We start from the raw sequence: 22,373 nt of genomic DNA, 5'->3' as shown, positions 1-22,373 counted from the left end.
AACTTTTAAAAAATTCCTAAAGACCATTGATGGGCTGTGTTGCTGAGTGTGAGTCTCAAACATAGAGGAGGTTTGCAGACTCTTACAGGTACACTTCTCTCAAGAGCCATGCAGATGTTCAGCTCATTCCTGGCTGGGCAAGGCAGATGGCAGCCCCTCTGAACTCGACTGAGACCTGTCTCCTCTATGAAACAAATGCCTTCATCTTGCTGAGGAAGAAGAGGCTGGAGGCAGTCTTTTGCAGCTGCCAACAAAGGTCCATCTAGTCAAAGATATGGTTTTTCCGGGAGTCGTGTACGGATGTGAGAGTTGTACTACAAAGAAAGCTGAGTGCCAAAGAATTGATGCTTTTGAACTGTGGTGTTGGAGAAGACTCTTGAGAGTCCCTTGGACTGCAAGGAGATCCAACTAGTCCTTCCTAAAGGAAATCAGTCCTGAATATTCATTTGAAGGACTGATGCTGAAGCTGAAACTCCAATACTTTGGCCACCTGACGTGAAGAACTGACTCATTGGAAAAGACCCTGATGCTGGGAAAGATTGAAGGGAGGAGGAGAAGGGGACAACAGAGCATGAGATGGTTTTATGGCATCACCGATGTGATGGACATGAGTTTGAGTAGGCTCCCGGAGTTCGTGATGGACAAGGAAGCTTGGTGTGCTGCAGTCCATGGGGTCACAAAGAGTCGGACACCACTGAGCAACTGAACTGATGGGGAAAGGAAGAGAAAAAGCTCTAGTCCTGAGGGAAGGGCAGGCAACCTGTAAAGCCCAGCACTAGTTCTGGAGGAGGGGCAAGATCATTTGTGAGGCCACGCCCCCAGCCCCAGTTGTACAGTGATTGCCCATGACTGAGCCTCAGTCCAAGGTCGGAGAACATCTCTATCTCTCTGTCTCTCACCACCACACTAATGAGTATCAGGGAGAAATAGCAGTGGAAGGGCTCAGCAGTAAAGAATCCCCCTGCAATGCAGGAGATGCAGGTTCAATCCCCTGGTCAGGAAGATCCACTGGAGAAAGAAATGGCTACCCACTCTAGTACTCTTGCCAGGACAATCACATAGACAGAGGAGCCTGATAGGCTATGGTCTATGGGGTTGCAAAATCAGACAGGACTGAGCATGTAATGCATACATACATGTATGCATGTGAGAAGCACAAGAAAGAGATTTTCTCTGGGAAGCAGGGCAAAGGAAAGACCAAATACTAAGCAGGGAGCAGACCCTGAGAAATGCAACCCCACACAAGGTAGGACTGCTTATGACTATAATAGGTTTTTAGTTGGTTTTTCTTTAATTAGTATTAAGTATTTCTATTGCATCACTGTTTTGCCCTCTGTTCTACTTCATCATGTATTAACAACTGACTTTCTTGTTATTAGGTGCATTTTTTTTATTACTTCATTTTCAATCTTCCTGTGTCACTGTGTTTCAGATGTTCTCCTTATAAAACCACATCTCTGCTTTTGTTGATCCTTGTTGGTATCTGTTGCCTTGATATTTTATAGTGGCCTTTTTGATTCCCTCCAGAGATGTATCTTTTGAGGGTTTAGATGGGATCCTAACCTTGGTTAAATAACTTGTTTAGCATGATGATTGTACAGCATTTGCTTTATCTTTTTTCTCTTTTTACATGGGCTAAGTCTTTATCATAGCCACCTCTCTAGAAAGTAGAAAAGTTCCTACACTTACTGTTCAGGTTTGATGGGGATTCCAGCAGAGGTGAGAAGCCCCCTTTGTTTCCAAAGCACCCCAAAGCCATGTACTGTCTGAAGGCATGCCTGCTAGTTGTGCGTATATTTATATACAAATATGGACATGACTGAACGACTTTCACTTTCACTTCACTCTCTGGTCTTTGGCTAGTTAACAAGCTCTAGCGAGCACAGTAAGTTCTGTCATCTGGGTTGTTTTTACCTCAAATAGAGGTCTGTACAGTATTCTAAGAAAGCTTGAATTAGTGGAAGCATGTCTGCTTGATATCCTCCAGTTTCACTTTTGAGGTCTGGTGCAGGGTCTTCCCAGGTGATGCTGTGGTAAAGAATCCACCTGCCAATGCTGTAGACATAAGAGATGCAGGTTCAATCCCTGTGTCAGGAAGATTTCCTGGAAAGGGAAACGGAAACCCACTGCAGTATTCTTACCTGGGAAATCCCATGGACAGAGGTGCCTGGTGGGCTACAACCCATGGGATCACAAAGAGTCGGGACATGGCTGAACACACACACACACACACACACACACACACACACACACCACCACCACCACCACCACCACCACCACCCCCACCCCCACCCCCCCCACCACCCCCACCACCCCCACCACCCCCACCCCCACCACCCCCACTACCACCACCACCACCCCCATCAATGAATAGCATTAGGGTGAGTAGCAGTTTTTACTAAATATAAGCAAGGTGCAGAGAGATTCTTAATTGACAAATGGCAATGAGAAGATGCCCCTTCTTGCAAGAGTCAGGGTGCCGCAGTGGCGAATGGTAAAGTGAGAGGGAGAGAGTCATAGAATTTCCTAGGAGGTTAATCAGTTGGCTGAAAAAGTATTATGGGCTCTCAGTCAGTAGTAATGTCTGTTTCCTGCATGTGTACTCATGAGGTCAGGTGGGGAGCCTAGAACTGGTTCAGTAAAAACATCAACACGTTTTGAAATGGCAGCTATTGCCCTAAGACAACAGGTTAACCTTTGCAGCTTGGTCAAGGATAAAGCTATGCTAAGTGATGGGTTTTTGATGGTTCCCATGGAGCTGAATTAAAACCTCAAGAGCTTGTTCAGATGGCTCACACACAAATGGATGAAACAGCTTTTTGTGGCTAAGGAAACCTGAGGAAAGAGGTTATTGAAGAGTCTCCTCTGGGTTATATATGGCTGGTTCTTGTTTGAGCTCTCAGAGCAAAGAGCCCCTTACTAGAGACTTGGTCAATTCATAAAGAGGTGTTGCAATTTCAGAAAAATCTGGCACCCCTTGTCTGCAATATCCATGGAAACTGTTCAATTGCTGTTTGTGAGGAGTCTAAGATATATCTGAACAGCCTTCAGTCCATTAGGAGACAGTGACTTTCCCTCTTAGATAGGTCATGCCCTAACTATTGATAATAAACTGTTTGGCAAAATTTAAAGTTGTCATTTGAAACTTTATGTCTCTTTTCTGCTAAAACTGAGAACATGTGGCTTCCTTTTCACAGGCTTCTTTGTTCTCTGAATAAAGTAGATCATTTACATGTTGTATCGGAAGTGAATCACAAGGGGAATTTAGATCTGTTAAGTCTTGATTAAGGGCCTGGGAATGTAGCAGCAGGGCTTCAGTGAATCCCTGGGCCATGACTGTTCAGGTGAAGGCAAAGAGAGGAATTAATGGGCCCGGTCTAGAGGCCTCCTGAAAACAGACAGCAAAGATCCACTGTGGTGAAGCCAGTGGCTTCAGGAGGAGTTGATGACAGGATTGTGTTGGGGTTAGGTATTATAGGGAAGCAAGGAATAATCATTTTGCTGATGGCCTGAGATCTTGAACAAATGATATCGCCATCCACTTGGTGTCTTTGCAGGACAGAAATGTTAAAGGACTAGAGTAAGGATATGAGAAGACCTTTGGATATAAGGCTTCCAAATAGTTTTGAACCTTCTTCTTTGCTTCTGGCTTCAAGGGATATTGGGGAAGTTTATGTAATGGCATGGTTGGATCTATCTGAACTTGGAGAGATTAGATTCCAATCATTTTGCCTATGTATATGGTTTGTCAACAAAGGTTCATCTAGTCAAGGCTATGGTTTTTCCAGTAGTCGTGTATGGATGTGAGAGTCGGACTATAAAGAAAGCTGAGTGCTGAAGCATTGATGCTTTTGAACTGTAGTGTTGGAAAACACTCTTGAGAGTCCCTTGAACTGCAAGGAGATCCAACCAGTCCCTCCTAAAGGAGTTCAGTCCTGGCTGTTCATTGGAAGGACTGACGCTGAAGCTGAAACTCCAATACTTTGGCCACCTGATGCAAAGAGCTGACTCATCTGAAAAGACCCTGATGCTGGGAAAGATTGAGGGCAAGAAGAGAAGGGGACGACAGAGAATGAGATGGTTGGATGGCATCACCAACTCAATGGACATGAGTTTGGGTAAACTCCAGGAGTTGGTGATGGACAGGGAGGTCTGGTGTGCTGCAATTCATGGGGTCACAAAGAGTCGGACATGACTGAGCAACTGAACTGAACTGATAGTATTTTTAGCCCAGATAGTGTCAAATGCAACATCAAGATCTTTGTTTGTGTTATGCATTAAATATAATGAAGAAAGCAAAGTATGTTCACAGTAGACACAGCTTAATTATGAACAGAAAAGTCTTCTAGAACCTAGTGGGCGTTTGATTTTACAGCCCCCTTTTTGAAGTAAGTGTCTCCTTATTAAATTTGAAGAGCTGATATCATAGAACAGCAGGTAATTTTTATCAGTTAAGGGCTTGGAGATATGGAAAATCTGTGGCTTATTTGAAATATGTCCCCCCGGTGTGACATATTACTCTGAGGAAGAGGTTGAGCAAAAGTGTCAGGGTTTAGTGCAGAAAGAGTGGCACGCATGTCTCCTTGAACATGAGTGGCACCAGGAATTCATGAGGAAGACTTTGTATTTATAAGCACTTCACCTTGAGCATTTAAGAATATGTGTCCAGTGTACAGCAAATCTGCGTGATGTTGCCACCTTTACATTCATTTTTTGTGGCCAAGTGGCCTGCAGGGGCCTTGAACTGACAGTAGCCCCTCCCTACAGTGCATGCCACCAATGATAGCCAGAGGGTCACAGGTCAGGATCAGTTCCTAATATGACTCCCCCACCTCCCATGGCCTTCACCTTATGAACTCCATGATAAGAAGGGATCAAAGATCACTGAGGGGTCTCAGTGATCCTAAATGAGGGATGTCCCTTTTTCTTACTTCTTTTATAAGCCAGGGCCTCTTTCCTCCATGTTCTTCTGTAAACCATGTCTACAATCATCACTGTCTATAGGTTGTTGATCGGTTTGTGGGCCATCTCAGTGTTTGATCTGCAGGCTAAGTTTACTTTGAGTCTTGTTTCATTTTTTCCTAAAGCCCTATCAAAATATTCTGCTAGGTATTATAGCTTAGCTCAAGTGCCTTTCCCATTCTGATTTCCATTTTTGAATTAGATCTCCAATTTCATGTGTAAGTCCATCATCAAAATGAGGTGGAAGGGCTGCTGTGCATTAGCATCTTCTTTAACCCACAAGTATTGTCAGGAGTTATTTTCTAGTCAGCCCTGAAAATCTCCTAGTTTCATCTTGTTTGTTTGCATACTTGAATTACCATTCAATCAACTTTGGAGTGGGGAATGTTTCAGGTAGGGCTTTTATGATATGAATTTCTTTTCCAGCCCCATTTTTTTCTTTTTTAACCTCTCAGATTTATTGTGGAAAAAAAGGACCTATAGGTCCCTTTCCAGATCAATCCAATCAACTTTTGCCACCCAGGATTTAGCATCTGAAGTTCCAATCAACATGTGCAGAAGTTAATATAGGTTAGGTAATCCCAGGTCATATGTACCCAAAGAATTTTGAGTTCTTTTGTGAATTCAAAAGTGGTAAAGAGTCTGCCTGCAATGCAAGAGACAAGGGTGCAATCCCTGGGTCAGGAAGCTCCTCTAAGATGGAAAATAGCAACCCACTCCAGTATTCTTATCTGGAAAATTCCGTGGACAAAGAAGCCTGGGCACATGTTTGGATTTAGGGAAATTTTAATTATAGCTCTTAATTCAGCTCATATCCAAAGCTTAAAGTCTATAGTTGCCTATAGAGTTCTATAAGCTAATGGGAGGGATGGAGTCTTACAGGCAATTGGTATTTCAAGGTTTTAGGTGAGTGGTTGGGAAAAGGTAGGGTGTCTGGACAAGGGGAGGAGGGAGTAGGTGGACGGAGAGAGAGCTGAAGGACAAGGAGGAAGAGGGAGGGCTGGATAAGAGGAGGAGGCAGAGGACAGAGGGGAGGATTTATTAGCGGGGGATTCTCCTTTGTTCTTGCAAGGTTGTCAACGTTTCCTTAGCTTTGGCCAGAGAATCTTTTAGTGAAGTAATTGCTTATTCAGAATTTCATTTGGAGGCCTCTGCATGCCAATCAAAAGTGCTGCTCATTGGGATTGTGAAATCTTACTCTCTTTCTTTTCTAAGACACCTCTCAAATGAATAATTTTGTTTAAATGTTCCCAAGAGATGCCACTGAAGGTCCAAACCATCCTTTATGAAGTTATGACAGTTAGAAAGTTAGACGTAAGAATTAGGATATTAATCAGAGCACATAAAAAATCAGGACTTTTTGACATAGAGGACCCCAGGAGAATTGGAGCTTGTGGGCAGGAATGTAATGTTTATATTCCTGTGTCTTGGGCACCAACCTGGGTGCTAGCTACCTCCTAATGCAGACCCAATAATCTGTGCTGCTGGCAGATGGAAAACCAAAGAGAATACTCTCTTTAGATCAAAGCCAGCCTTTTAGGACAAAAAATAGAAGGGAAACCTTATCCAGTTCTATTGGTGACCCACAGCAAAGTATATTCACTGGATGCCGATCTGGTGAGAACTGAAAACTCAAAGGTCTGTGATGCCAGATCAAGTCACAGGCTTATAGGCCTTTGCCTGCATTCTGCCCTTTAAGTCTCCTTTTTAGGACAAATAACACTTTTAGACACCACAGCACAAAAGAGTAACATGAAAGAAAGCAAAAAAAGAAATGAAAAGGAATGGTCTGATTCTACCAACAAGGTCAACAAATGTAAAGCAATAACAAAGTCTGTGTACCATGCAGAGAATAGCCAGGGAACTCAACACAAAAGCAGAGTTCAGACTGGGTGTTGGGTCATAGACTAGACAGGCAGCAAGGCACAAGGGAGCCGGCCCTGTGGGTACCACATGTGGTTGAAGGTTAGGGTCCATGCAGTTCACAGAGCAGACGGGACTTGTAGGGACGGGGTAGGGGTTGGAGGGTAGGGGGTGGGGGATGGAGTCCACCATAACTATGGAAATACAACCAAATGGAAATATGCAAATGTTATTTATTTAGAGCTTGCTATAGAGGCAGATGGAGGAGTGAGAAAGCTTTTTAGTAGTAAAAAGGGGAAGACTTCTGTGCCCTGATTGGAGGTTGCTGGTGTGAGGAAGTTGTGGACAGGCTAACTGGAAGTGGGACATCTAATGTGGTTGGTTAGGGATACATAATTTGCTTTCTCTGGTTGGTTCTAAATTGGAAACAGGGACAAAATTAGGGAAGCTATAAGTGGTTAATAAAGTCTTGGTCACTTGAGGATGATTTTGACAAGATTTCCCACAAGCCTAACTTACAGAAAGCAGTCTGCCTTCCTGGGGTACATAGTGTACATCATGGATTGGCCTCCTGGGCTGGTTGTTGCAAATCATGAGAGTTCTAGTTATGTACAGTCTGCCCTTTATTGTCTGCATATTCAGTCTCCCATGTCAATCTGTTTATTCTTATATAGGTACTTATTCTCAGTTTCCTAGCAGATTTTAGAGTTTAACATGCATCCTTGATACTATCTTGCTTGACACTCAGTGGTTTCTCTCAACCAAAGGATTAATCAGTGTCCACCTTCAGTCTTTGACTTTTCTTGCTTTTCTTACAGCAATCTCTCCATTATCAATTCTCATTTTCTCCAGAATTTCCCTTAGAAACTTTGGTTTCTGGATCTTTCACATTTTTTAACTTACCTGTCCTCATTTTCATCTTATCCTTTTGGCTGCTTTCTGAGAGAATTCTTTATCTCAATCTTCCAGCTCACCAATTCTTTCCCTGTTTATTTGGCTTTTCAATCCATCTATTACTAATTTTCCAGACTGTATCGACTATATTTGTCACTTGAAAAAGCCAATGTACAGTATGTTTTGTTTTAAAGTTTCTGTCTGAGGATAGTAATTATTATTATTATTTTAAGAAAGTCCTCTTCTGAATGCTGAATTAATTCTGTGTCCTCTTCAGGTATAAATTCTTCCATGGGTCAGACCAAAGAGGTCGTTGTTGTGTCTTTCAATATTGAGTGATTTTCCTGAGCTTCCTCCAGTACTGGATGATTTGGGGTTGTGTTTTTCTCAGTGATTGAAATTTCCTGTTTCTCTGTTTCTCCAAGTTATGTTTTCTCTGTGCTGTGGGGCCTTACCAAGAGGTACGGTTTTGAATGAACTGTGGATGGTGAGAATGGGCAAGTGTGATTGATGGCTGGGTGGAGTATTTATCATTCTGTACTTCAGCACTTGGTTTCTCCTGGCTCTAGAAGTTCTTTCTAGTCTCTTTGGTCCTGGCTCCAACCTATACACAGATACTCATTATTGCTATTGCCTCGTCTCTGAGGAAGACAGGAATAATGCACAAGATTTTGTCTGCCTGGAGTGCCACAATTTAACTAGCACCCAATTAATTGTTTCTAGGTCACCTTCAGGTTTTGACTTCATGCATGGACTTTTTTAATGCTTGAATGCTCTCTCAGTGAACCCCCACTGTGTTCCATCTTTTCTTTTTTAATTGTATTGGGGTATAGTTGATTCGCAGCATTGTTAGTTTCAGCAGTACAGCAAAGTGAATCTGTTATACATATGCACAACCCACTCTTTTTCAGATTCTTTTCCCATATGGGCCATCATAGAGTCTCGAATAGAGTTCCCTGTGCCATACAGTAAGTCCTTATGAGTTATCTATTTTATATATAGTAGGGTATATATGTCTATCCCAATCTGCCAGTTTATTCCTCCCCTCACCTGCTCCATTCTGTCATGCACACATACCTAGTTGTCTAAGCACAGCCATACACTTTTATTTAATATATTTTCTGTAATTCAGTTTTGTATAGTAATCAGATGATCGCTACATGTGTTCAATTTGCAGTCTTGAAACTAAAAGCTTTTTAGTCTAGTGCTTGTTAAAGTATAATCCAAAGATACCTGGGTAGTGGTGAGGGGTGGTCCCTGAGACCTTTTCTGGGTTCCACAAAGCCCATCCTTTTTCAACTTTATAGTTGTGTGAGGCTGGATTCCCTTCACATGCTTCAACCAAAACAATATATTGCAATAGATGGAATACTGTTGCAGCTGTGAGAATTCATCGGTAATCAAAGTCAGGCATTAAAGTGATTTGCATAAATGTGGAACAGTGTTACTCTTCTCATTAATTATGTTTTGTTTTAGAATATATAGTTTTCATAAAATATATTATTGATATTAACATGCACTAGGTTTCTTATTGTTATTTGATTAAGAAACAAAGTATTGATAGATATAACGACCAACATGAACATTCTATCTTTAAGGTCCTTAATTATAAAGGGGTCTTGAGACCAAAGCCTTTGAGAACTGCTATATTTGTCCCATTTCACATGTGAGACTTCTTGTCTAAGGATCTTACCTAGTGGATTGTGGCAGTAGGAACCACCCGTGGAGTCTTAACTGCAGAGCCCATGTACAGAACCACTACAGATCCTGTTTTTCTGTGTTGCAGCCATCTCTCTATTATGTGCAAGCATATATTTTTATTTAACTGATTGTATTACAGAGAATTTAAAAATGATCTCTTGTGAAAGTGAAAGTCACTCAGTAGTGTCTGACTCTTTGCGACCCCATGAGCTATACAGTCCATGGAATTCTCCAGGCCAGAATACTGAAGTGGGTAGCCTTTCCCTTCTCCAAGGGATGTTCCCAACCCAGGGATCAAACCCAGGTCTCTCGCATTGCAGGCGGATTCTTTACCAAAGTAGTTCAAGTATATATGGTGTATATGTTCACAAAGTCTGTCCCCATTGTAAAGCAAATAGAAATTGTTTATTACTCTGTTATTTCTTCCTGTAGGGGACTTTGGAGTTGGAACTTAATTGCACTAATATCATGTTTTCATAGATTCCATAGCTTTTCACATGCCTTTTTTCCCCAGAAGCTTTCTATCCCAAAAGCTGTTTATTTTATTTTAATTAGATAGCAAATACATACAAAAGACTGCATTATAAGCATAAATGTTAAACATCAAGAAATATCAGTTTCCTAAGTCTATTTTCTGATCAGTAACTACCCTGTGGTAATTCTACCACCTTCTACCACCCTGAAGTAACTACTTTCCTGAAAATAGCATCTCATTTTCTTATTTCTATCCATAATTTTACCACATGTGGACTTATCCTTAACCAAAATGTTTTGTAAAGTTTGACCTACATGAACCATACATAGAATCACAGTATACTAATTTTTCTGCAAATTTTTTCCACAATTAGAATATTTTTGGAGGTTGACCCATGTTAACATAGCCATCTAGTCAAGGCTATGGTTTTTCCAGTGGTCATGTATGGATGTGAGAGTTGGACTATAAAGAAGGCTGAGCCACGAAGAATTGATGCTTTTGAACTGTGGTGTTGGAGAAGACTCTTGAGAGTCCCTTGGACTGCAAGGAGATACAACCAGTCCATCCTAAAGGAGATCAGTCCTGTGTGTTCACTGGGGGCACTGATGTTGAAGCTGAAACCCCAATACTTTGGCCACCTCATACGAAGAGCTGACTCATTTGAAAAGACCCTGATGCTGAGAAAGATTGAGGGCAGGAGGAAAATGTGACAACAGCGGATGAGATGGTTGGATGGCATCACCGACTCTATGGACATGGGTTTGGGTGGACTCTGGGAGTTGGTGATGGACAGGGAGGCCTGGCGTGCTGCGGTTCATGGGGTCACAAAGAGTCGGACACAACTGAGTGGCTGAATTGAACTGAACTGAATATGTGAAACTGTAAATTTTTCATTTTCCTGCTGTACAGTTTTCTGGCGCCTAAATATATCATGGTTTATTAATTTTTTATCCTGTCAAAATGACATCTAGATTTTATATAGGATTTTTTTTCACTGTTAAAAATTTTTTTCTAAGACTTCTCTGGTGGTCTGGTGGTTAAGACTCTGTGCTTTCACTGCAAGACACATGGGTTCGATCCCTAGTTAAGGGACTAAGATCCTGCATGCTATGCAGTGCGGCAAAAAAGAAAAAAAAATTTTTTTTCTATGAACAGTTTAAAACCTTTCTAGATTACATTCACATGCAGTTTGTAACAAATCATATAAAGAGATCTCTATGCCCTTCTTCCAGCTTCTACCAATAGTAACATCTTACATAATGATAGTAAAATATCATAGCCAGAAAACTGACATTAATGCAATCCATTTACTTTATTCAGATTTGTCTAGTTCTCATGAACTCACATGTGTTTATGTGTGCATGTGTTTAGTTCTGTGAAATTTCATACACAGTCAGGATACAGAAAAGTTGCATTATAATACTCTTCTGTGCTACTCTTTGATGACCACAGCCACCTCCCTTCCTTTCTCCCTTCCTCACCCCTGGCGACCAATTTGTTCTCCATCCCCATAATTCTGTCATTTCAAACCTGCTATATAAATGGAAACTCACAGTATGCAGCCTTTTGAGGTGGCTTTTTTTTTTTTCAGGCATCATATTTCCTTGAGATCCATCCAAGTGCTTGCGTGTACCAACACTTTGTTCTTTTTTAAGTGAGCAGTGTCCCATGGCACAGGGGTACTACAGTTTAGCTATTCACCTGTGAAGGACACTGCATTGTTTCTAGGATGAGTCTAGTTCATAAAACTGCTATGGACATTTGTGTCAATGCAGTTTTATTTTTCGGCGATAAATGCCTAAGGGTGTGATTACCTGGGTTATATGGTAAGCACATGCTGTTTTGTAGGAAGCTGCCAAATTGTTTTCCAAGAGTGGCCGTACCATTCTGCATTCCTATCTATTAACATTTTTATATGTCCTTTTTGTGACACACAAATACATCTTAGGTATGCACCCAAGGGTTTACTTGGCATCTATGCATCTCTGCCTTTTCCCGGGGCTTCCCTGGTGGCAAGCCAGGGAAGAATATGTGGCAAGACAGTAAAGAATCCACCTGCAGTTTGGGAGACCTAGGTTCAATCCCTGGGTTGGGAAGATCCCCTGGAGAAGGGAACAGCTACCCACTCCAGTATTCTTGCCTGGAGAATTCCATGGACAGAGGAGCCTCGTGGGTTACAGTCCACTCACAAAGAAATCAGACCTGGCTGGGGCAACTTTCACTTCACTCACCTTTTCCCGACCCAGGGATTGAACCCAGGTCCCCCACATTGCAGGCAGATTCTTTGTCATCCAAGCCACCAAGGAAGCCCTACCTTTGCTAGAAACCAAATTGTTTTCAAAAGTGCATGCACTAATGTGTTCTTCAGTATATACAAGTTCTGTTTACTCCTTGTCCTCGATGACACTGGATAATGTCTAACATTTCAATTTCCTCTGTAGGGGGGAAGTATAGAATATCTTGTGGGATTAATTCATAGTTCCCTAAACATTTTTCATATACTTATTACCATTTAGTTCTCCTTTTCAATGATATCCTGTCCTACTACCTTATTCTTGTTTCTCCTGGGTTGCTTGTCCTATGCCTAGTGATTGTTATACCCAGGATACTAAAATTTTGTCAGATATAAACACTACAAGCATTTCATGTTTATGGTTTGATTTTTCATGGCCTTTCTGAAACCTTTTCAGGAATGAGATTGTTAATGTTCGTACAGTCAAATGTATCAATATTTTCTTTCATAGCTAATGCCCTCATGCATGTTTTCCTATATTCTAAAAGTTTTATAGGCTTATCTCCCCTATTTAATCTACATGGAATTTAGTTTAAAGCATAGTGTGAGGTGAGAATCCAAATTCAATTTTGTCCAGAAAGATACCCAGCTGTTCCCGTATACTTTCGTGCATGCTGTACTCCACTACCAATCACTTGCAGTAAAGTGTCCGTGTAAGTGTGGCTCTGCTTCAGGGTTCTCTGTTCTGTTATCAACCGCTGCGCTGATTTACACAGTGCCTTTGCACGTGCTATTACTGTAGCCATATTCAAAATGTTGATATCTGGGCGAGTAAGTCTAGCCTTCTGCCCCCAGCCTGCTTCTTGATTCCCAGGAGTGTTTGTTCATTTTTCCTTGCTTTGCTCTTCTGTGTAAACATTTTGAAATGCCTTGTCAAATTTCATCAAAGTTTGGAATACTCGAAGTTAAATTGAAGCCATAGAACAGTTTAGGGAGAAATGCATCTTTATGATTATGATTTTTCAACCTATATATGTGGAATCACTCCATGCATTAGATTCTCTGTGAATGTCTTTCTATAGAGTCTTGTAACATACTCCAAACAAGTTTTGCGTGTCTTTTATTTACTTCTAAGTAGGAAGCATATATTTGGTTGCTACTGTAAATGATGTATTTATTGCATCTTTTGAGAATTTGCTGGTGTATAGAAACGCAGCTAAGTTGCTAAATCATTATCATTTCACATTGCCCCCAGTGCTTATCCTTGTGTGAGTTTAATATTTTTTGTGCGTGGAGGCTATCTTTGGTTTGGATGCTTGTTGTCTTTTCTTAGTCTGTGCTGGCTGTTACTCCCTTGAAAGGGGGGCCATGGCCCACATGCTCCCAGGAAGGTGGGGGCAGCAGTTGGCTCCTCGTTGCTGGACTGTCAGCCACAGTGGTTGGGTTGTGCTCACGTGTGAGGAGGTGGGTGCAGCTGCTTGAAATTTGCTGAGCTGTCCTTAATAGCCTGGCCTGTGTATGTGTTTTCTCATGTAGGACTTTGTTCTATCTTGTCCGTTAAGCCAGCTATTGATTACGGCATACACTTCTTTTATAGCCTTACTCTTTTCCCATATGTTTGATTTGTCAGACAGGTGTTTTTTGTTGTTTAAATCTCCTTTTATTATGGTGAATTTGTCAATTTTATCCTCTAGGCATTGATTTATTTATTGCTTTTTTAGGGTTTGAAGTATGTTATCAGGTATATACAAACCTAGAATTGTAAATCCACTTTTCATGAGTTATTTTTGTTCACTGCTGCATCCCTAGTGTCTAAAATAGTGGTTAGCACATGAAAGTGAAAGTGAAGTCGCTCAGTCATGTCCAACTCTTTGCGACCCCATGGGCTGTAGCCTACCAGGCTCCTCTGTCCATGGGTTTTTCCAGGCAATAGTACTGGAGTGGCTTGCCATTTCCTTCTCCAGGGGATCTTCCCAACCCAGGGCTTGAACCCGGGTCTCCCGCATTGTAGACAGACTCTTTACCATCTGAGCCACCAGGGAAGTGGCACATAGCACATAGTAGACTCTAAAAAAAAAAAAGTTTATTGTGTGGATGAATTTATATTTTTATCTATCAATTTGCTGCTGCTGCTAAGTTGCTTCAGTCTTATCCGACTCTGTGCGACCCCATAGACGGCAGCCCACCAGGCTCCCCCGTCCCTGGGATTCTCCAGGCAAGAACACTGGAGTGGGTTGCCATTTTCCTCCTCCAATGCATGAAAGTGAAAAGTGAAAGTGAAGTTGCTCAGTCGTGTCCGACTCTTAGCGACCCCATGGACTGCAGCCTACCAGGCTCCTCCATCCATGGGATTTTCCAGGCAGGAGTACTGGAGTGGGGTGCCATTGCCTTCTCCATCTATCTATCTACCTATCTACAATCCTGTGAATCTCAGTGATTTCTTTTTTGTAAAGTGTACTTGGTCTGAAAGTAATGAAGTTATAATAAAATTTTGGGTTGTATTTGCTTGATACAGCTATTTTTGTCATTTTACTTCTAATTTTTCTATATCCTTGTGTTTTATCTGTATCTTATAAGCAGCAGGTGCCTGGATCTTAATTTTATCATTCAGACAGTCTATAATTTAACTGGAGAGTTAAGTACATACATACTGACTGATTATTCATATGTTTGCATTCTTTTCTACTAATATTTTCTTTTGTAAATTCCCTTGGATCATATTTTTTTCTTTTTATTTAATTCCATACTTTCTCTCCTACTGATTCTGTTAGTATATGTTCTGTTTCTGTTCTTATAGTGAATACCCTGGACATTTTAAATTTGTATTTAACTTTATAAAAATGTAATCCTCAAATAAAATAAGGATATTAGAATGTTTTAAATCTGATCATTCCAATCTTGCTTTGTTTGCTTTTATGTTCTAGGATGCTAATTTTAAATTTTGTAGCCCTACAGATTAGAGAGTAATGTTTTTGATTTGTACAATTAATATTGATTTAAATTTGCCAACACATTTACCGTTTTCTATACTTTCACACTTCTATATCAGACCGTCCTTCTGAGATAATTTTTCTTCTAAAAGCACATATTTTAGAAGTTATTTCAGCCAAAGTCTACTGATAGTAAACTATCAGCTTTTGTTTGTCTAACAATGTCTTTATTTTGTACTAGCTCTTGAAAGATAATTTTCCAGGACATCAATTCTAGATTTTCAATGATGTTTCTTTGGTGCTTTACAGATACCATTCTGTTTTCTTTTGTCTGACACTTTTGCTCTTTATAATGCAACTATCAGTCTTATTCAGTGGTTTTCAAAAAGTAGCCCCTAGACCAGCAGCATTTGTATCACCTAGGAGCTTATTAGAAATTCATTTTAAAAAACTATTCCAGACCTACTGAATCCACACTTTGTGGCTGGAGTGACGGAATGTGTGTTTAAAAAAATGTTCAATAGGTGATTTTGATGTATACTGATGGTTGAGAGCCATTGATGAAATGTTATTTCTTTGAAGGGAGAAGATACTTTTTTATTTCTGCTTGCTTTTAAGATTTTGTCTTTTTCTTTCATGTTCTGTAGATTATGATGAGTATTAGAATTTCTAAAAATTTATCTTGCTTAAGATTTCCTGGGCTTCCTGAATCTAAGGATTTGTGACTTCCATTAATCCCAGAAAACTGTAACAAAGTACCTTTTTAAATATTTCTTTTACCCATTTTCCTCTACTGTATTTTTAAGGAACTTCTTTAGACGTACATTGCAATCCCTCACTTTATAGTCCTTATTTTTAACTATTTCCCCATACTTTACATATATATTTGTTATCTTTATTATATCTGAGGTCTTTTCTCCAGTTATCCCCCAAAGGTGATTTGTTTGCTTCTGCTTGGGGCACACTAAATTTGATTTACATCTTGGGATATTGTATTGGATAAGAAATATGAATCTCATTTTCAAACCCATGTGAATTCAGATTGTGTTGGATAGTCTCATGGGAAAGTTTTCTTTCTTTGTCATTCTACTGTAAAGTGAGCTAAGGTTAAGACTTTCATATATAGCTTCCTTCCCTAATTTCTTATTTTTTTAAACAAACTAATCTACTGAGGTCATTGCACTTCAAAGGTTTTGGCTTCCCTGGTATTTCTGAGCTTAACCCTATCCTACTGAGGCTCAGTCTTGGTCTCCTATTTCCTGAATCCAGGAAGTATTAAAACACGGCTAGGGACCACCCAAAGATAAGCAGAAGCTAGCTCTACTATTAGCTTAGCCTGTGGATTTTTGCTTTTTTGTTTTTCCCTAGCCAATTAAAGAGTTAATATATTGATTAAATGATAAAATGATAAATTTAATCAAATTTATTGATTAAATGATAAATGATCAAGGATGGGTTGATGATGACTATCAGGGCGGTAAATGAATTTTATTCGTTATTTTGGGAAAGACTATACCAGGAGTGTTTTCTCTGAGCACCTTGTCAGCCCTATTGCCAAACGTTGAGATCACAAACATTGAATTGTTTATTCTAACCTCTCCTATCTCTATTCATACTCCTCATTGAGCATCCTGGACCTAGTGACCATCCTGGCCCCAGCACTCAGTGGATAGTTTGGAGAATTTACTTGCTCATAGGCTTGCGAGGTGAGATGGTAGGGGTAGGCAAGTTCACATGCCTTGTGTAGCCTGTAGGAGTTTTGTCCAATAGAGCCCAAGCCTCACCCTAGCTTCGACAAAATGTCATGACCTGAGATAACCTGGAAGCCAACTTGAAGGGAGTGGCCTTTTGAGGTCATACCCCACCTTGTCCCTTCCATCTTAGCTCAGCAGGACCGGGCCTGAACGTGTCAGGGAAGCACAAATAAGAAGACTGCAGGTCAGAAGCCATGATGTGTAGACAACAGTGCATTGTGTCTTAGATCTAGTAACTGCAGTTCCACAGATGTGACACCAGAGTGTGGACATTCCCTCTGCTCTGAGTGTCACAGATCCTAGGGTGAAAAAAGAGCCCATCAACTAATACAAGATGAAATAGGAGCACAATAAATGTTTGTCAATGGATGAGTTTGCAGAGATTTCTCTGAGCCTTGGAATCTTGCCAGATGTTCTAGTCCATGATGGACCCTGATTTATTATCATTCTTTGTTCTTTCAAGATGAGTGTATATTGAGCAACATGTTCTGTACCTTGTTCTCTGTAAATTACCTAAAAATAGACTTGATATTTTCTGTTAGGGACTTGCAATGCATTCAGTTCAGAAAATGATACCTGAATTGCAGCAGCCAAAAGGCTCAGGGCTGTTTTTGTGGAGCAATAGAGAAGTGGCCCCTTCTGATGGCTAAGGGGAACCATAACAGGTAGATAGACCATCACCTGAGAGATGTCTGTCTTTCAGGATGAAGCACATGCTTCAATCAAGCACAAAGATGGGAAGAAGTGAGAATATCCCAGAAACAGGGAAAACTACTGTTTTTTGTTATTCAATCTGGGTAGTTGTGTCTGTAGCACTCCAGGCTTCCCTGTCCTTCACCATCTCCTGGAGTTTGCTCAAAGTCATGTCCATTAAGACAGTGATGCCATCCAACCATCTCATCCTCTGTAGTCCCCTTCTCCTCTTGCACTCAATCTTTCCCAGCATCAGAGTCTTTTCCAGTGAGTCAGCTCTTTGCATTAGGTGGCTAGAGTTTTGGAGCTTCAGCTTCAGCATCAGTCCTTCCAATGAATATTCAGGGTTGATTTCCTTTAGGATTGACTGATTTGTTCTCCTTGCTGCCCAAGGGACTCTCAAGAGTCATCTCCAGCACCACAGTTTGAAAGCATCAATTCTTCAGTGCTCAACCTTCTTTATGGTCCAGCTCTCATATCTGTACATGACTACTAGAAAAACCATGAATAGCTTAGCCACTCAGTTGTGTCCAACTCCTTGCAGTCTAGTGGACTATAGCCCACTAGGTTCCTCTGTCCATGGGGAATTCTCCAGGCAAGAATACTGGAGTGAGTTGCTATGCTCTCCTTCAGGGGATCTTCCCAACGCAAGGATCAAATCCAGGTCTCCCACATTGCAGGCATATCTTTACCAGCTGAGCCACCAGGGAAGCCCAGAAAAACCATAGCTTTGACTATAGGGACCTTTGTCAGCAAAGTGAGGTCTTTGCTTTTTAATACACTGTCTAGGTTTGTCATAGCCTTTCTTCCAAGGAGCAAATGTAATTTAATTTCCTGGTTGCAGTCACTGTTCACAGTGATCTTGGAACCCAGGAAAATAAAATATTCCAGAAATAGAGAAGCTGAAGCTGATGCTGAAGCTCCAGTAATTTGGCCACCTGATGCAAAGAGCCAGCTTATTGGAAGAGACCCTGATGCTGGGAAAGATTGAGCGCAGGAGAAGAAATGGGTGACAGAAGATGATATGGTTGGATGGCACGACCAACTCAATGGACATACAAGTACAGGATATACTTGCATAGGATACAAGTAAAACAGGTTGAAGAAAAGGATTAAAATGGAAAAAGAAATCAGGGGCCAAGGTGTTAATATACTTGAAGAGACGTGGTGGGATTTGTATATTATTCAGACAGCAAAAGGGTGACCAAAAACGGTCCAGGATATTTTAATCTTAGCAGAGGTATTTGACTGAACCTGTACACAGGCTAGACATTTTACATTGAGGTAGGAGGGTTTCCAGGTGTCTATATAGAGTTGCCCTCCAAATGACCAGTGCAGTTGGTTTCAGGTGGGAGGGACTGTCTGGTGTTAGGAATGGATGACTAGCTGGCTGTCATATTAAGTACTATCATTATACTCAGTGTGATTCTGGAATGTGGCTTCATAGCTATCAGTTAATTTTAGGCAGTTCCTAAATCCTGGCTTGGTGCTCACCCAAAGTGCTAAGATCTTTTGTTGGCAAACTATTTGTTAAAGTATAAAATGACTCAGGAATTATTCTGCACAAAACGTCAAGCTGCAGAATAAATAACCATTCCCCTCATTAATCCCTATGGGCAGCGTCTGTTGGAGAGCCTGGCTTTTCCATAATGAAAATATGTCAGCCCTGAATATATGTTTGCACTGTTGAGACTGAACAGGAATTGGAATGAATTCTCCACTCAGCCGCAAGTGAAATATGGCCGTTTGTGGTGAACGAGGCGCCCAGTGCGGTGAAGTTGAGATCAGATTTGGATTTGGAGAAACCATGGGGAGGCCGAGATCAAGCGAGAGGGGGGAGGGCAGTGTGTGATGGAAGTGAAAAGCAATACCAAGTAAAATTCATCTTAATTTATGCCCATTTATAAGAGAAAGCTCTGCCACATAATATAGCTGGGTGTTTAAGAAATATGTGAGGCTTTGTTGTCCTGGAAGCTGTGGAAATCAGCAGGAGGTCCACAGTCAGTTTGATGTGCAGAAATGCTGTTAACACAGGAAGCAAAGACCGCAGGCTACAGTGAGTGCAGAATCATAGGGGCTCAGAGACCAGAGCACCCAGAGCATTCATTCACATGTGAGAAAGCTGATGCCCAGAAAGGGAAGGGGTTTGCCTAAAGAATCATAGGGAGCCAGTGAAATTCTTGATTCACGATGACCTCTACTCAGCTTAGCCTTTACAGTCGACACTGAGCCCAGGCTGGGCCTATCTGTCCTCTGCTGTAGCACAGACATCTGGAAGTCTTTGAGGACAAGGTCTGATTGCCTCAGCAGACAGTGCAAGGTACATGGTAGGTGAAAAAATGTTGTAAATTGAAGTATTGCCAGACCTTTACCCAAGGGCCAGGGTATCATTTTTGTGTGTGTATGTGTGTGTGGTTATCTTTTATTTCACTTTGTGTTGTTCAGTTGCTGAGTCCTGTCTGACTCCTTGTGATCCCATGGACTGCAACCCACCAGGCTTTCCTGTCCTTCACTATTTCCTGGAGCTTGCGCAGATTCATGTCCATCAAGTTGGTGATGCCATCCAACCATCTCATCCTCTGTTGTCCCTTTCTCCTCCTGCCCTCAGTCTTTCCCAGCATCAGGGTCTTTTCCAATGAGTCAGCTTTTTGCATCAGGTGGCCAAAGTATTGGAGCTTCAGCTTCAGCAACAGTCCTTCCAATGAATATTCAGGGTTGATTTCTTTTAGGATTGACTGGTTTGATCTCCTTGCAGTCCAAGGGACTCTCAAGAGTCTTCTGCAGCACCACAATTTGAAAGCAACAGTTGTTTGGTGCTTAGCCTTCTTTATGATTTATGATTTCACTTACTTACCTATATTTTATACTTTTTAAGTCAGAGCAGTCAGCCCCACAGTATAATTTAATAGTGAAGAACATGGCCTTTGGAGACATCCCGTCCTCAGTTCAAGCCCTCTCTCTGCCATTTACTAGTTGACTGGCTTCAGACAAGTTGTTTCACCTTTCTGTAAAATAGAAAGAGTAATCACGCCTACTACAAAACTGTTGTGACACAGTTAGGGAATGATATAGGTAAAAGTAAGTAGCCTACAGTCATCCTTGCCATCTACTGATGGTTATATAATTTCTGCCTCATCTTGACTCACTCCTGTACCATTTCTGCCATGACAAATAAGAGGTGCAGAGGTTGACCTGCATCCATTTGAGACACAACATTCTCTGGCTGCCTGTTACAGCATTGCTGCTCTTCCTAGTTTGCAAAGACAGCTCCAGGCAATGTTCTCCTCAGTGGGGGGATGAGTGGAGCCACTGAGCAGACTCGAAATTTTCATTGGTTTTCAAAGATGAGCACGGATGACCAGGAGTTAATAATGCTGCCTGGAGTCCCAGGTCCACAAGACATAAGAACAGCATCATCTGGTCCCTATTTTAAGAACTGGCCATGATTTCCATAAGAGCTAAGTCTTAGATTTTAATGAGTTTCATTGTTTCTTTTGCCAGAATGTGATTTGTACTACCGCTTTTAAAAATTAAACTTAGATTTATATGAATAGAGTTCAAATTTGTGAAAAGTTAGTGGGAAAAAATTCTTCTGTATAATCACATAATCTCGAAGTCCTTAGAAAAAGAAAAGGAAAAGGGTTAATAGTAAAACTAGCAACAGTAGGGCAAATAGTAAAAACATCAGGAATGTCAGGAAAAGAGAATGGCAGACTTTGGAGAACATGTGTTACCAGTTTTGTTAACAACGTGTATTAACAGACCCCCTGTTAAAAAGACTTGCAAATCATTATTTGACACCAAGTTGGTCCTCTGAATTTGTAACCTTCCAGTTTGTGAGTGACAGCACTCATTGGCACGGTGCCTTTGTCATCAATAGCCCTACACAAAGCTCACATGTTATAGGATTTCCGCTATATGAAAAGTTCAGAAAAGGCAAGTCTGTAGAGGCAGAAAGTAGTTTGGTGATTGCCTAGGGTTCAGCATGGTAAAGAGGTAGAACTCTAGCTGGGTATGAAGTTTCTTTTTAATGTCATAAAATTAGATGTGATGTGGTTGACAACTCTATACATTTAATAAATGTCAGTTAAAATGGATAGATTTTATACTAAGTTATACCTCAATCAGTTCAGTTCAGTTCAGTCGCTCAGTTGTGTCTGACTCTTTGTGACCCCATGAATCGCAGCACGCCAGGCCTCCCTGTCCATCACCAACTCCCAGAGTTCACTCAAACTCACATCCATTGAGTCAGTGATGCCATCCAGCCATCTCATCCTCTGTCATCACCTTCTCCTGTCCCCAATCCCTCCCAGCATCAGAGTCTTTTCCAATGAGTCAACTCTTCGCATGAGGTGGCCAAAGTACTGGAGTTTCAGCTTTAGCATCATTCCTTCCAAAGAACACCCAGGACTGATCTCCTTTAGAATGGACTTCACACAGGTTGAATTTTTCCATCAATTCATTTAGATCGCTATACCTCAATAAAGCTGTATTAAAAAATCTAACCTAAATGAATTGATGAAATCTAACCTAAATAAATTCAACCTGTGTGAAGATATTGATCAAATGTCATCCTTCCTATGAGGCCTATTTAAAAAAAATCTTTCCAGGCAGAATGAACTGGTCATTCTCTTTTTCATTCCCATTACTCTTTGTATGCAATACTCATCCAGTAGACAGTAAGTGGTAATGATGTTTTGGTCACCGAGGATTGAGAAAGAGCATAATAGAAGGACATCTCTTGCTTCCCTCCCCTTTTCTTTTTACTGTGGTAAAATATCCATAAGTTATGATTTTAACATGTTAAGGTGTGCAGCTCATTGGGACTAAGTACCTTCACTTTGTGTGCAGTTGTCACTATTGTCTGT

The sequence above is a fragment of the Bos indicus x Bos taurus genome, chromosome 7, assembly GCF_003369695.1.
Source record: "Bos indicus x Bos taurus breed Angus x Brahman F1 hybrid chromosome 7, Bos_hybrid_MaternalHap_v2.0, whole genome shotgun sequence".
Lineage (NCBI taxonomy): Eukaryota > Metazoa > Chordata > Mammalia > Artiodactyla > Bovidae > Bos > Bos indicus x Bos taurus.
This window is presented reverse-complemented; position numbering follows the sequence as displayed.